We start from the raw sequence: 13,220 nt of genomic DNA, 5'->3' as shown, positions 1-13,220 counted from the left end.
TTGGTAGAATACCCTTCAGAACATAGTATTCCACGAGCTAGCTGCAACCAAAACAACTGTTAAGAGACTAGAAAATGGCATACACTTGTTAAAGAGCCAATGGTTCAACGACGCATCAGGGCTCTTAGAAAATGGTATACATATATTCAAGAGCCAGTGGTTCAAGGAGGCATCAGGACTCTGATCTGGCATGAGAAAAGAAGGACCAATATTTGAAAGAAATGCCTAGTAGATACCTTGCTCCAGTTATGAAAATTCGTTTCAATTCCCAGCTAAGCTCGCTGTATCGCCTTGAGGCCCTTCAATTGTGGCGCGTCGAAGAATAAGCACAAACATTGAGGGATACGCCAGCCAGCATAAGTACAGACCTCTTTCTTTACTCAGCAAATACAGATAGAAATTCAGCAGGGAGCCCCAAATAACTGAACTTAACGGAACGGGAACATTTCTTTCAGTTACACAGCTTATAAGTCAAATGAGACGTACATCGGGCACATTTTCTTCTAGTTACACAGCAGCATATAAATCAAATGAGATGTACATCCATGGGTCAATCTAGTTTCTCAAAGAGCACCCGGAATCATCATATATCATGATACATAACCTAAACTACGAAGAGATTTAGCTCAGCCTAGCAGCACTTCAATTTGGGGTGTCGAAGTGACACAGCAGTCCAGGACGGCAAGTTTCTCGTCGTTGCTCCATGTGCTTTGCTTGCTCACCATCTCCCAGTCCCAGGGTCCCCCCTTGTCCTCCACATGACCATGCTTGAACACCGCAACACGGCGCAGCGCCGTCGAAGTATCCACCGCGAACCTCACGAGGTAGATTACCTGATGATGTATCCTGCTCATGCTCTGAAAGCCAACAACCACCAGCTCCTTCAAATGACGGTGGCGCTGCCCAGAAGAAGAAGATGTTGATGGCTGCTGCAAGTAGGAGGAGACATTCTGACGATCTGGCTCCTCATCATGTTGGCATTGGGATTGGGAAACATGGACATGGAGGCTCTCCAGCAGTGGTGCTGCCTGGATGAGGACGCGCGGCCAGGATACATCCCAGGAGGATGGCACATCGGCAACAAGCAGCTTCTTCAGATTGGGCATCAGAGAAAACTGATTCTTCAGATTGGGTGCAATCCACATCTCTGGCCCAGTAAACCGCAGAATGAGATTCTTCATGCTGCTGGCCGTGTCTTTCAACGAGAGCATGAACATCGAAATCAAGTGGTTCACAATGGAGTGGTTGTCCAGTGGACCAATGGAGAAGACGAGGCTCACATGCGCAAGGCAAGGGACGTTGGCGTCCGAGCACAACAGAACCCTGGCATCCACGACAGCGAGTCTCTCGAGCTTGGGCAGAGAGCGGAGCTTGACGGTCATGAACGGGCCGTCAGCGACAAGCTCTCTGATTTCTGACATGGGCGCGTCGAACACCAGCCAACCGGCTGTATCCCTGTCGAAGGAGCAGGAGATGAGATGCAGAACCCGCAGCTGCGGGCATGCGGTGACCACGCCCTCGTAGACGGCCGCGGGTGTGGAGCAGGGCAAGTCCCGCAGCAGGAGCGTGGTGAGCGCGGTGAACCCCTCCAGCGGCGGGGACAAGCAATTTACGAGCTTGAGGCTTCGAAGGCGGGACTCGCCGGGCTTCCTGCTGATGCGACCACGGGGGAATTTGTAGACCGGACGGACATGTGTGATGGGCTCCGTCGACTTGGCGACGACCTCCAGATCCTCAACGCCCCAGGAATCGACGGCGTCCACGACCAGGCGGTTGATGGTGGCGGAGGTGCTGAAGGCGAAGAACTCGAGCGACAGCTTGCCGCACACACGCCGGTGGCGGCCGGCTCTGAGGCTCCTGACGGAGCAGACCATGGCGCGCATGGCGCGGCGCTCGTACCGTCCGACGATGGGACGTAGCCTGCGGCTGCACCCGCGCAGCGCGTCCGATATGACTGCCTCGTGGAGGAGGGCGATGCACCGTCGGTAGCGCGTCGCTGACCTTGAGATCCAGGGTGGGGAGCTCGCGAGGGAGGTGGGCCCAGCGCCTGCAGAGCGCGGCTGCGCCAAGCGCGCTGCGGGTGTCGAGACGGCCCATGATCTGGAGAATCAGGTCGTCGGAGAGGGCATTGAGACGGTCCTCATCGCGCGACCGCCTGAGGAGGGCCCGGCGCCGGCGAGAGAAGAGATCCTTTCTAGCCATCGCTCTTGGGGTGGTGCGACTGGACGAAGGATGGATCGGTCGAGTAGAAATATAGCGGCGATTATCCCATCGGCTGTCTGAATCGAAGGCTCCGAATGGGGATCGAAGGCGGAGAGGAAAAGAAAAAAGGCCGCAAAAATTTCTAAAAAACAAAAGGCCATAAAACGCGTCATTTCTATTCTACCTCAATACTCCCTCCGACCTAAAATAAGTGTCTCAACAAAGTTATACATCCCAAGTATCAAACATATAACTATACTTATTTTAAAACGGAAGAAGTACTTTCCTTTTTAACGGGACTTTTTTCTTTTTGACGGAAAGGCGGCGTGGGTTCGGAAAGAATGGTCTCATGATTCTTTTTTCAGATACTCACCACACGTGCGATACAATTATATTTGGCCATCTCTCGGGCCTGGCCCGACCAGAGCAAGCCCGACGTAGAAAACCTAGGTCCGAGCCGGACCCAGGCCCGGCCCATCACTGCTAATTTCCGTCGGACTTCGGGCCTCGGGTCGGGCCCCTTCCTTAAAACACAAAAACAGCAAGCCCAGGCCTAGCCCGAAATACTCTTCGGACTCAAAATTCAGGTTCGAGCAGCCCATCGGCAAGGTCGGGTTTTTTTGGGCCGGGCCGACCGAGCGAGGTTGCTCATGGCCAAACATACACACAATGGACACATATCTAGAAGGTAGCCCACCTCATCACATATGAAAAACATTAAAAGTGTCTGCATGTTCGGACACACCTACTTCACGACGCACGCCGTACACTTATCGCGAAGCAATTTCGCGAAGCTAGAATTTTTGTGAAGCCTGGGCAAACTTGAGCCTAAGTGTATAATTCAGAGGAAAAAAGTGAAAAATCTTTGAAACTTTTTAAAACAAATTTGACATGCGTACTCGTATAAATTTCTTGACAAAGAATTAACTGTAAAAAATCTTAGCAAGAAAAAATCCATGACAATATAGAGTGATTGGCAACACTATTATGTGGACAGCGTGATTCGGCTCGCTTGTGTGAACAACACAATAAAAATACTAGAAAATTAAAAAAAATCTTTTTTTTTTGCCATTGGAAGACATTCCAGTGCATGTGTCAGTCAAATTTGGTGTTATTTGAACATCTAATTAGCTCTTAGCAGAAAAATTTAAGATGTGTGAGAAAGTTTACTTTTCACGCAATGTTTAGACTGATTTTGTCTTTTCTGCCACAAGGTCCTTAGATGTACGGGCATGATAAAATATTTTCTAAGCATAACATTTCATACAACAGCCAAACAAAATACATTACAATCAGACATAGTACAAATATGGTATTCAGCTATAAAATACAACTAAATATACACATAACTAGGTCCAGTGAGCTAAAACACATTGTTGGGTGTGGGCTTTCTTACAGATTATTCTTCCTAGAGCTCTTGTACACCCAACTTTTAAAGAATGAAGGCCAACATTTGCAAATAATAAATCATAAAAAGTTAGAAACATAATCAAGTGAATCCATGAATATAAAATTCTCATAACGATGAAAATTTGTTTCAGAACTTTAGATTTAACAGAAAACCATGCATATAACATTCTCATAACATCGAAACTGAGATATATTTTGCAAATGATAAGTACCAGCACAGTGCAAGTTAACATAACAGATGGACAATATAATCTATCAGTGATTTTCCACTATAGAACATGGCACGTGCATCAATTTTTATAGTCAAGAACAAAGAAGACTATACTGGAACACACCAAAGAGATGACATACCCTCGGGCGACCGAAGATGGTGAAATGATGATCTACTTGTTCATAGAGAGCTCAATAAGCACCTAATATCAAAAAATAGGCTTTTAAAGGAAAAATAGGCTCCAATCAGCCCGCATACAACAAGTAATAAAACTGTTAGGAGAGAGTATAGAGTCACCAACAGCATGCATAAAGCAACTTTGATGATGTAATATTTACTAAAGCTGACATGCTAGGTTTCAAGTTCGGGAGACGCTAGGGACCAGACTACTGATCACTGCTTCCCATCAGACCAGTACTTAGTCGTAGGATGGAATGTATTATGTTCATCAGATCTGGTGGTACAACCCCATGCATCATGTGTTCGATTGCTTCATTAAAGAGTGCACCACGTTAGTTACGGAATTTTCCCACTAATTACGTCTAATCGGTTTTCTAGTAACTGCTTGTGATTTGCTTGCAACAAACAAATATCTAAAAATACTATTATTTTTGTCAATGGATTATTTTGCAGTGCAACATGTTTTTTTAATTGTAATTTGCTTCCAACAAAGATACATATATAAAACTATTTTTTTTGCAGATGTGAATTCTTCAGGGTAAGGTTGCACGAAAACATTGCTTTTTTTATTTATCGAGCATCCTTTCATGTTGTGATGAAAATGTATTATTCGATAGTATGATACCAATCATTTTATTTTCTATCTATGGAAGCATTATTTCCACGATATGGTAGCATTTTTTAGTTGCTTTGGAAGCATTACTTGGTGTGCCAAAAATAATATTCACATCATGGAGAACATTTTGTTCGCAAAAGGAATTGTCTGGAAGCACAAAACAAGAATATACACTGCCACAAAGTAAATAATTTACACATTTGACCGAACCTTTTGCCTTATATAATGGTATATTTGGTTTTCAGGCATCAAAATATTGTTTGCAACAAGTAACGAATGCAAATACAAATACAGAGTGAACATTTTGCTTCCATAATAGGAAAATCAAGTTTCCAATACAATAAACCACGCTTCCATAGACATTTTTCTCTAAGAAACCGAGGGTGCCTATGGTTGTTTGCTTTCAAGCTGATGACTATAACACGCGGCATTGAGATGCTTGATCACACGTTGCACGCTAGGGCCAGAATCGACCATTAGCAAAGCATGTTTTTTCCGCTTCCGTCAACCTTGCAAAAATTTAGGCCCTCAAAAAACCTTGCATAAATTTAGAAGTATGAGTTGTACGTCTCAGGTGTATAGAAAGATGATTCTTGCAATACGATATACAAAGCATAGAAATAAAGCAAACTGAATGAAATGTAGAAGCACAGTTTGAAACATATGGAGCATAAGTATATATGTGGCGTATGAAACAAATTGTACACCATGAAGAAAAGTATGGTTCATAGGAATCATGAAACTTTTAGATGCGTCATATGCATACAGTCTCAACATAATATCTACATGGTGGATGCACATATTTTTCTTTCTAAATGGGAATACAGAAGATTTATATGCAGTGGTTCAAACTAAGTTTTAACTGTCTTGTGCATAGTATATGTGAAATTCAGGAAGCATGATTTAGTCTGCAATTAACAAAATACGTGACATCTGCAAACATACATCAGGCATGCGGATCAAGCAAAAATAAACTCATTGTAGAATGAGTTAGAAATGTATGAGGCACACTAGACTCGGTAAGCGCCAGTATGATAAATATGAAACGAGTTGATATGGATGTTCGATGCAAAAATACAATATGTATGAAGCATGGTATGAATGATGAGAATCAGAACCTAATCAGATTCGTATAACCTGCCGCATGTGGTACCAGCAAAATGTATGTGACGACCCTCCAGCGAGGTGGACTGCATGCCCCAACTGCAAGAGGAGCAGGGACATAAACATGAATTCTATGTAGTTTGCAAGATCATGGACGAGCTGTTTGTTGGCCAGTCCCTGCCCTACCGTCGGGCTTGACGGCGCACCGGCGATGTGGAGAGGAGGCCGGGGCGGCGAAGGGGAACGACGAGGACGACACTGAGGAGGGACAGGTGCGCGAGAGATAGGAACCGGGTGAGGTGAGTTGTTTATGGATTCTGGGAAAATTAATTCGGGACAAGGAGTGATTAGGGGAGAGTGTGGATGCGAAAATTAGGGGAGTACTTTGGAAAGTTGGCACAGGAATTTTACTGCATCTCTAGCCGTGAGATCCAACATGGAGAAATGGTATGTGGCCGGTCTGACGACTACCCTCTGATGAGACGTCTGGAGGTTAGTGTTTCCTTCAAGTATAAACCACTAATGAAGCATGCAACAAATGTATTTGATATCAACTTAACTAATTCCACATGAGTCTTGTATGTTCCAATATACATGATCACTCCAAGATCAAGCTTATCCCACCAATAAAGTAAAGAGGATCACCACCATAATGGACTAATGGGTACAAATCGACCAAAAAATCACAGCAGAAGCTAATGCACAAAAATATTCAACATTCCTCATAAGCATGCTGAATTAATCATGTAATCCCAACATTAGGTACCACAATACATAATATTGCACAATTAAAGCAGAATGTATTAGGTACAACAGTTCAAGACATTCAGGAAAATAAATAAGAAAGGGATTACACAAGGGATATGAAAGGAATTACTCATGTATATTTTTACTAGTACTACTAGATTGCTAGCTAGCTGCACACATACATATAGTAATAAGCAGTCACAAGTCACAACACATATCTCACTCCCTTGTTCCAATTCAAGAACTAGTACAACAACATAGGATGATATGTGATGTTACCATCTTATCTTACAACAAGAAAAAACAGCAACACATCTGGCAAGAATGGATTGACAATCAGCTAGTTGCTGGTCCATCATTTTATGCTATGGTGCAAGATGGCTATCATCAATTGAAAAAAAAACAAGATTGAAGAATTCAAATCGCATTGCGGTTCAAATTCCAAATTGTTTGGTTGCTACTAGGAGTTAATCAACCTTCAAGATTGATTTTGGCCTATTGGGCAATTTTATACGTTGTATATATATATATAAATATATTAAAAAATGTCAACGGGTCGTGCCGTCGGATCACATGCCCAACCTTCAGGCCCAGGCACGACCGAGGCTGGCTGCGTGCCTGTGCCTGGCACGGGCCTGTTTAAGTCGTGTCGTGCGTGACCCATGGCGACACGACTTAAACGGGCCTGTGCCAGGCACGCAGCCCGCCTCGGGCCGTGTCTGGGCCTGAAAGCTTGAAAGCTGGGCACGCAGGACGGCACGACACGGACCGTTTACATTTTTTATTTTTTATTTACATATATATATATATATATAACATATAAAATAGCCTAATAGACCAAAACTGGCTCGAAAACTACCAAAAAAGGGCCTAAAATCGCGCATAGCGTGCCGACAGGCCGGCCAGTTTAGCTCCAGTGGCGTACCTCGGCCGGGAGGCTACGCACATGGACCGACATGGCACATATCGGCTAATATTCGTGCTTGGGCAGGCCGTGTCGTGTCGTGACGTGTCGGGCCGGCACGTTTGGCCAGGTATGATATGAACCAAGCCCATTAATTCAGCCTATTTATTGTTTTTCCTTACAATTTTGGTAAGCTACATGAGCCAAGCCCAACAACTTTTATTTTTGGACATAACTACACAGCGGCGCCGCATGTGAGTTTTCCCATGCGGCGGCTAATTTCATCTCCCTACAATGCAATGATGTCATCAAGATTCTCTCTATTGCCTTCAATTTTTTTTTAAATATCTCTAAAACCGTTAATTTAATTGACAATCTATTTTCACTATTGTCTTTGTCGCGACAAGATCTTTAAAACTAGACCCCATGTCGACATGTTTCGAGAACTTTTTTATCCATCCATAATCGCCACATTTTTAGACTTACTTGTCGTATTATTAGCCACTTACTTGTCCGAAAAAAATAACTAAACTGCCATTTTTTTCTTAATGTGAATCATGTGCTGCATGTATCCATATTGCAGCACACAACTACATGGGCTAGAAGGATATTTAGATGGCATCACAAAAATATGCATTGCATGCAAAAGCAACACACAGAAAATTCATAGAAAAATGTCACACACAAAACATGTGTTGGCAGACCTTATTCACTAGCTAAATGCATGTGGTTAGTACTAGTACTACTAGTAGTAGTTTAAAATTGCATAGTTTCCAATTTTACAAAAACTTAGTTCTCAACATGCTAGTTTAACTATGACGAGTTGTCATATTTACAAACGATGACCAAAAATATTTTTGTGGTCACCGGTTTTAAATATGTTGAGTTGTTATATTTTTGCGTGTAATCGCCTTAAAAAGGTTGTTTGTGCTTGCCATTTTGATTATGTCGAGATGTCATATTTATACGCAATTTCTAAAAATTTGGTGATTAAGTTATTTTTTATCACACAAGTAAGTGCTTACTAATATGACAAGTAAGTGTAACAAATGTGGTAAGTATGAGCAAAAAAAAGTTGTCGAAACATGTCGACATGGGACTAGTTTTGAAGATTTAGTCGAAACAAAGTCAACAACGAAAACGGATCATCGATCGAATTAACGGTTTAAGAGATAAAAGTTTTTGAATTCCGGTGATGACATCATTATGCATGCATGCATGAGGAAGAGAGCACACAAGCCATCGCACCGGATGTCCACGGTGCGACGCTTTTAGATAGAATTTCCCTTTATTTTTTAGGCCATAGCCTTTTACAATCCATATTTTTTAGGCCCCGCCTTTTTCCAGCCCACTTGTCAGTTTTCTTTTGTTTCTTTTCCATTTTAAAGTAGGCCCCGCTAGTCAAATGGTAACCAGTTACGAGGATTGTTGTTTGGTTACCACTTGTTAGTTCTATATTTGTGCAATTAGATAATTTGATTCAAAAATAGCAAATAAGGTATAATATTTCATACAACAGCCAAACAAAATGCATTACAATCATACATAGTACAAATGTGGTATTGAGCTATAAAATACAACTAAATATACACATAACTAGCTCCAGTGAGCTAAAACACATTGCTAGGTGTGGGTTTTCTTTGGGATTCTTCCTCCTAGAGCTCCTGGACACCCAACTTTTGAAGAATGAAGTCCAACATCTATAAATAATAAACTATAAAAAGTTAGAAACATAATCAAGTGATTGTAAATATAAAATTCTCAGAACGACGAACAAAGCTTTAGATTTAATCCCTGTTCAAGAATTCATCCGATTAACCCGATAACTTGTCGAATAATCCCTACTCATATAGGGTCACCGAGTAGCCGATTAACTGATAAATCACCCGATTAATGGATTAAATGGTCGATTAATTTGCCGATTAGCCTATTAATCCCCTACTCGCGAGCCAACCGAGCAGTTACCAGTTAACGATTTCCTCAATAATGGATTTAATAGGAAACCATGCATATAACATTCTCATAACAGCAAAAGTTGAGATATATTTTGTAAATGATAAGTACCAGCACAGTGCAAGTTAACACAACAGATGGACACTACAATCTGAGTGATTTTCCACTTTAGAACAGGGCACATGCATCAATATTTATAGTCAAGAACAAAAAGACAATGCTGGAACGGACGAAAGAGATGACATACCCTAGGGCGGCCGAAGATGGTGAAATGATGATCTACTTGTTCTTAAACAGTTCAGTGAGGACCTGGTATCATATTAAAGGAAAAACAAATAGGCTCCAATCAGCGTGCATACAACAAGTAATAAAAATGTTAGGAGAGAGTATACAATCACCAACAACATGCATAAAACAACTTTGATGATGTAATATTTACTAAAACTAACATGCTAGGTTTCAAGTTTATACCACTAACGGATCATGTAACAAATGTATTTGATATCAAAATAACTAATTCCACAAGAGTCTTGTACCTTCCAATATACACGATCACTCCAAGATCAAGGTTATTCATCCAATAAAGTAAATAGGATCACCACCAAAATGGACCAATGGGTACAAATCGACCAAAAAAATCCCAGCAGAAGCTGATGCAAAAAAAATTAACATTCCTCATAAGCATGTTGAACTAATCATGTAATCCCAACATTTAGGTACCATGGTACGTAACATTGCACAATTAAAGAAGAATGTTCAACATTTCAAGACATTCAGGAAAATAAATAAGAAAGGGATTTGCACAAGGGATAGGGCGGGAATTACTCATTTATATTTTTACTAGTACTACTAGGTTGCTAGCTAGTTGCACGTATACATCTAGTAGTAACCAGTCACAAGTCACAAGTCACAACACATATATCATTCCACTCTTCCACTTTAGGAACTAGTACAACAACATAGGATGATATGTGATGCTACCATCTTATGTTACAACAAGAAAAACAACAACACATCTAGCAATAATGGATTGACAATCAGATCATTGCTGGTCCATCACTTTATGGTATGGTGCAAGATGGCTATCATCAATTGAAAAAATCAAGATTGAAGAATTCAAATTGAATTGCGGTTCAAATTCCAAATTACTTGGTTGCTACTAGGAGTTAATTAACCATGAACTAACACTTGACAGTACAACAATTTGACCTTAAACAACAGCCAATTGAGCCCATAAAGTCAAGCCAACTCCGAGCCTTTCTTTCAAACAAGTCTTGATGCTTAATATACCAAGCAAGGAGTATGAAAGCACCATTCGAGAAGCTGGACCATTTCCAATGCTCCTGCAACCACAAGTTCCCAATTTTTTCGAACCGGGCTTCCCCCCTTTCCATTATAATGCATAACGGAAATACAAAGTTTTTCTCCGAACCAGAGCAAGGATTAGGGAAAGGGAGAGAAGCAAGTTCGGGGCAATACCAGTAAACCCACCGTCTGCGCCTGTCATCAGGAACACAGACTATGGGGCGAAAACCTACGTATCACCCAAACCCGCCCATAACAAGAAAAGAGCTATCACCACCAAGTATCACAAGAGGTCCTACCAGACAACAAACAAAAACCACAAGTACTGAGACAGACCACGCAGGGTCAACATATCAGAAACAGCTAAGCCAAAAGGAACATCAGGATCAACTTCGCTATCGCCACTAGCCTGATCCACAATCCATCAGCTCACCATTCATCCCACTTGTCACCTTCATCGCCCTGCTTGCTGGATTATGGCATTGGTGGCCCGCAAAGCAACAACGTTTGTGACACATTTTCCTTCAAAATTTCTACGCCTTTCTTAATCACCTCAGCCAATTTAGGCTTCTGCAGACATGCCCAATATTGCATGAAATCACATGCTGTGAAAACAATCTCAAAAGGGTAATTAATCCACTATTCTCGAAAGTGGCACGGTTGCGAGCTAACCACATTGCCCAACATATTGCAGCAAGACCAACAGTTATATATCATTACAGGAAGGTAAGAAGGCATTAATCCAAGCATAAAACTGCCACATAGAATTAGGCCCATATTCAGTCCCAAGCATTGCACCCACTGTCCTCCAGACCACCCTGGCTACAGGACAAAGGAACATCAAGTGCTGGACAGACTCCAGCTGCTCACAGAATGAACAGCTTGGGTCCCCCTACCAATGCCTCCTTTTCAAGTTATCTCTAGTTAAGATAGCATCTTGGCAAAGCTACCACATAAAAATTTGGATCCTCAAAGGGATTTTTGCTCCCCAAATCCATTTGTAATTGGAACCAGCCAAATTCTTCTCCAACCAACAATACATAGACTTGGTAGTGTACTCCTGAGAGCTATCAAGTTTCAAATATATATCATCATCTTTTTCCATATTAATCTTCTCCAATATATATCCCTTAAGTTCATTCCATTTCTGGAGCATATCATTGGGGAGCCTTCTTCTAAAATAAGAACAAGGACTCATAGAGCTAATCTTGTCTACAGTATTATTTTGATCCACACAAGTTCCCAATTGAATGTTCATCCACAAAATTGAATAAAAAATAACTGTAACACACAACCTATCTCCTCCACTAGCTCGCAAATTTCCTGATTTTGCATCAGAAACTAATGCATGCTAGGACATAGCGAGCACCTCATTCTAAAGCAAGCAACGGATGCTTGTACGCACAATAATAGCATGCTCTGAATAGGAAGCGGGCAGAGACTATTCAGGAAACATTCCCCTCGCCCTGGCGCTCGAAATGAAAGCAGAAACACACAAATTTGTTCGAATGACACATAAATGACGAGTCCCTACGAGATCCGCCTCGTCTATGAGGCCAATCAAACCGTGATCCAACATGAGCGCGCGTACAGCAGGCGCGCGACGTAAGGTGAGAGAGGACGGAGAGATCTAGCGGGGCATGAACCGCTGTCCCCGATGAGGAGGAGATTGATGTGGTAGTTGTAGTCGGACATGCCCCTCACCGGAGGCACAACCATGTCGCGCGCACCCGTCTACTCGCCTCGTCCTCCTCCTCCTACCCCTCGATCGGTGCTGGTGCTAATCTCCCGACCTGCAAGGAAAATTCCACAACAAGCGTCAGGCGAGAGGAATAATGGTTGGCTGGCGGGGCCTCGACGACGCGTGAGGGTAGAGGGCGAGGCGAGGATGGATTGGCGCGCACCAGCAGACGAGGGGGCAGGGATCGAGGCGTGGTCGATGGCGGATCTTAAACAACAACCAATTAAGAATTAGGAGGTTGAGCCGCATGTGGTGGTGTAGTAGATGTCGGAGAGGAGTCACTGGAGCCGTGCCAGCGATGGAGGCGTCATCGTCCTTGAAACCCTAGTCAGGACGAGGGTTACGGGAGAGCGTTGGAGAGCGGGAGCAGCGAATCCCGCAAGGAGGAAGGGTGGGGCACCTGAGGTGGCGCGGGAAATGGTTGTAGACCCCCATCTGCAGGGCAACGATGGCAGGATGAGGGCCTTGGCAGTGGGTGGGGGAGGCGGCGATGGGAATAATGGCTGGTGCCTTGATTGGATCTGGAGAGCAGGGAGAGATAGAGGGCTCGTGGTGGAGAAGGCGGCTGGGCTCTTTGGATTAAGTCACGGAGGAGGGTTAATGAGAGACGTTAGATCGATAGGTGTAGACGGCTCAGATTGGCTATTGTGGGGCGATCCGTGGGAGAGTGGTTTCTGCCTCCTGATTGGTTGAAGTTATGTGTCAATGAAACTGGTTTTAGTGTTATAAAAACAAGAAATCATGTGAAGCAGGTACCAAGAATATTTTATGAAATGGCACCAAATCATTTTTTTTAAATATTAGGAGATATTTAATGTACAATTGACCAAATGGTTCACTAGTAGAA

At 42.8% G+C, this 13,220-nt stretch overlaps 1 pseudogene across 1 annotated transcript; it reads right to left on the bottom strand.

Annotated features, from left to right (window-relative positions):
• Positions 1 to 428: 428 nt before the first annotated feature.
• Positions 429 to 2,305, bottom strand: LOC123406611 (annotated as a pseudogene). Its single transcript, XR_006612281.1, has one exon. The product of XR_006612281.1 is annotated as an uncharacterized LOC123406611 (transcript).
• Between the last annotated feature and the right edge of the window lie 10,915 nt (positions 2,306 to 13,220).

Source organism: Hordeum vulgare, chromosome 1H (genome assembly GCF_904849725.1).
Source record: "Hordeum vulgare subsp. vulgare chromosome 1H, MorexV3_pseudomolecules_assembly, whole genome shotgun sequence".
Lineage (NCBI taxonomy): Eukaryota > Viridiplantae > Streptophyta > Magnoliopsida > Poales > Poaceae > Hordeum > Hordeum vulgare.
This window is presented reverse-complemented; position numbering and strand designations above follow the sequence as displayed.